The 3532-nt window shown below is 39.9% G+C and overlaps 1 pseudogene; it reads right to left on the bottom strand.

Moving 5' to 3' along the window:
- Positions 1–345: 345 nt before the first annotated feature.
- On the bottom strand, positions 346–1101 carry LOC105489999 (large ribosomal subunit protein uL2-like; annotated as a pseudogene).
- Positions 1102–3532: the final 2431 nt, after the last annotated feature.

The raw sequence follows: 3532 nt of genomic DNA, 5'->3' as shown, positions 1-3532 counted from the left end.
ATATAAAATTATGTATATGTATGTTTATATACACACACAACTACATATGTGTGTATAGATTTATGTTGATAGAGAAATGCACAAACATATGGCTACTAAATTGCTTATGTTTTTGATCTCAGGTTGGTGGGATTTTAGGTGATATATAATCCTTTCTTCACCTTTTTATGTACCACTTAACTATTTTACAATAATCTTATATTTATATAACAAAAAACTCATAATACATCTTTTTCAATTGTGGAAACACACTTAAGAGAGTTAGGAATGAATATTATCTTTTATTTTTATTTATTTATTTATTTTTTGGTGGCAGAAGGACAAACTTTATTGAGCCCCTCATCACTAGTTCTCTTTCTCCTGCACAGTCTCAGCTCCCCGGAGACGTCCAGTCTGGCGGGCAGCAATGCGACCCACTTTATGGCCAGCAGGGGCATCTCTGCAGATGGTGGAGGGCTTGCCGATGTGCTGGCGTTTGCCACCTCTGAAACGATGCTCCACAAGGTTCATGGCCACACCCCGTACTCGTGGCCAGCAGTTTCTCTTTGCCTTATATTTGTGGTGGGCCCGGCCAGCCTTCAAGATGGCTTATGTCAATTCGGCCACCTGTGGCCACTACACCACCCGCAGCTCTGTTGGCTGAGGAGATAACCTTCTTGGAGCCAGAGGGCAGCTTCATGGGTCTTCTGGGTCTCAGGGTTGTGGAAGATAATGGAGGCATCGTTCCCTGATGCCCGGGCCAGCTTGCCACAGTCTTCAGGCTTGGCCTTCAAGCAGCACACGGTCGTACCCTCAGGCATGGTGTCTACACTGCCAATGTTGAGCTGGACCTTCTTGCCGCAATACACACACTGACCCATGTGAATACCCTCAGCGGCAATGAACAGCTGCTTCCACTTCTTAAACCGGTACGAATCCCGGAAGACCACCTTGGCGAGGGGCGCACCGCAGCCCAGGTAGTGGATAGCGTCCTTCACTGTGCTCTTGTAGCAGCTGGGGGAAGTCCATGGCGTGCAGGCGCGCGATGCCCTGGCGGTGCTTCACCTGGGCGGGGAACGCAGACCCGGCACCCTTCCACTGTCCTCAGATCATGCGGCCCATGGCGACGCGTCCCGCTCACAAGCCCGGCCGAAAGACCTAATATGAGTTTTTTTGGTTTTGTTTTTGTTTTTTGACGGAGTCTCGCTCTGTCGCCCAGGCTGGAGTGCAGTGGCACCATCCTGGCTCACTGCAAGCTCTGCCTCCCGGGTTCAAGCAGTTCTCTGCCTCAGCCTCCTGAGTAGCTGGGACTACAGGTGCACGCCACCACCCCCAGCTAAATTTTTTGTGTTTTTAGTAGAGATGAGGTTTTACCATCTTGGCCAGGCTGATCTTGAACTTCTGACCTTGTGATACGCCTGCCTCGGCCTCCCAAAGTGCTGGGATTACAGGCGTGAGCCACCACGCCCCGTCGAATATGACCTTTTCAAACTACTAATATATCAGTTATATAAAACAATTTTACTATTTAAACTACAAGTATAGTTCAAACCCCTCAAAGTTTACGGTTATTAAATACTGAAGGTAATAGCACAGAATTTGAACCAGTAGTAAAACTTCACCAATTAATAGTATTTGTCAAGATCTATCTAAATCCCTGAAAGCACCGAATTATAGAATGTGAAGAAATGACATTTTGTTAGCTCCAAGCTATTTAACAAAAGAGAGAAAGCATCAGTTCAAGAAGAACAATTGCATTTATTCACTGTTCTGTAGTTCATTATAAGAGAATAAGACTTTGTGCTATTGCATCTCAAAATGAAGACTTCTGTGCCTTCCCTAAGACCTTACCAGTTGAACAAAGTTTATGGTAGATTCTTATGTTAACTAAGTTTGAGTCACTGTTTTTTGCATTTTTTCAGATTGTGTAGTACATCTAAATAATTTAATTATCACAGACATAGCAATCCAACATAGAAAGATAAATGACTTGTTTGCACCATTGTTCAAAAAAACTTGTACTATTTTATATTTTTAATAAAATTTTTAGCTTCATTAGTACAAAAGTCTAAACATCCATAGATATGAATGTTTCTGGGACTGAAGAAGTTTCTTCAAATATCAAGTGCATACATAATACTGAGTACCGTTTAAGCATGTTGAATTAATTATCTCTTACAATATACATGATACAACTTTAAGGTAGTTATCTTTGCCATTTAACAGATAAGTAGGTGGACATGTATAGAGGTTACGTAACAATGCTAGAAAGTGATTTACACAGTGTGCATTAATATGTATGTGTGTATATTTACCTACATATTATATTCCACAGATTATTTTATACAACAACTGGAAGAATAAATAAGTAAAAATAAATGTTATCTGCTTTCCTTGAGCCTGTGACTAGGTTCCTTGACTCCTTGTTCAAGAGGATTGCCTGCTCCCTATTTCTTCTATTTAGTTTTGCCTCCTCCTTTTCCTTGTGCTGGATACCAACTCTTGGACCTAGTGCTGTTAAGTCTTCTAGATACTGAACCTACTCAAGTGGGCAGGATGTATAGTGGCAGTCTTCTATAACATGGGTGGAACTGGAGACCATTATGTTAAGGGAAATAAGTCAAGCACAGAAAAATGAGTATCACATGTTCTCACTTGCATGTGGGATCTAAAAAGAGATCTCAGGAAGAAAGAGGGTAAATTGGTGGTAACCAGAGTCCAGGAAGGGTAGGGGAAGAACATCTTTAGGTAAATAGGCAGGAGGGGAGACACATGCCCTTTCTTGTCTGAAGACTCTTATCATTTTTAAACAATCAAAGATTAACAACCTCAAAAATTCAAACTCTGAAATACCTCATGTGTGCAAAAAAGCAGAGATTACAATAATTGGCTTTGGAGCGTGACAGACTTTGGTTTGTAAGTGGGTTCTACTCACTAGCTATAGATGAAACCGCTATACACCCTTTTTTTAAATCTGTGGAATGGGGGATCATAGTTGTTTTTACATAAAACATTTCTTGAAGGATTAATGAGATAATAATGCATGTTATGTAGAAAGCACGAGTCCTAGAATATATTAAGATCTTAATTCGTGTTAGCAATTATTAAAATTAAGATTATTATTACAGTGTTCTCATTGTCCCTATCATATTAAAGTCTGTATTTTCTCCAAATTTTAAGTATCAAACTATAATAAATTGTGTAGTCGATTCTATGTGAGATGGTAGAAATGTTTTTTTTTTCCTAAAGGGTTAAAAGCAGTTCCAAGTGAAAAATGAAAACATTTTGAAATCTTTTTGATAAAGAACAAAATCCTTTAACTGGGAGAATATGAACAAATATTCACACACACACACACACACACACACACACACACACACACACACCCATTTATCTTTGAAGGATGATGCTTGGTAAGCCCACAAAGAAAGAAGGCCTAGAAAAAAAGGGCTTATATCCTTCAGTGAAGTTCTCTTCAATTCATTATCTCCAAAATTATTGCTTTTCCAGGTTAATATTAGGCTTTTTATTTATACCTAAAAATAAGTCATAG

This window comes from Macaca nemestrina, chromosome 2 (assembly GCF_043159975.1).
Source record: "Macaca nemestrina isolate mMacNem1 chromosome 2, mMacNem.hap1, whole genome shotgun sequence".
Lineage (NCBI taxonomy): Eukaryota > Metazoa > Chordata > Mammalia > Primates > Cercopithecidae > Macaca > Macaca nemestrina.
This window is presented reverse-complemented; position numbering and strand designations above follow the sequence as displayed.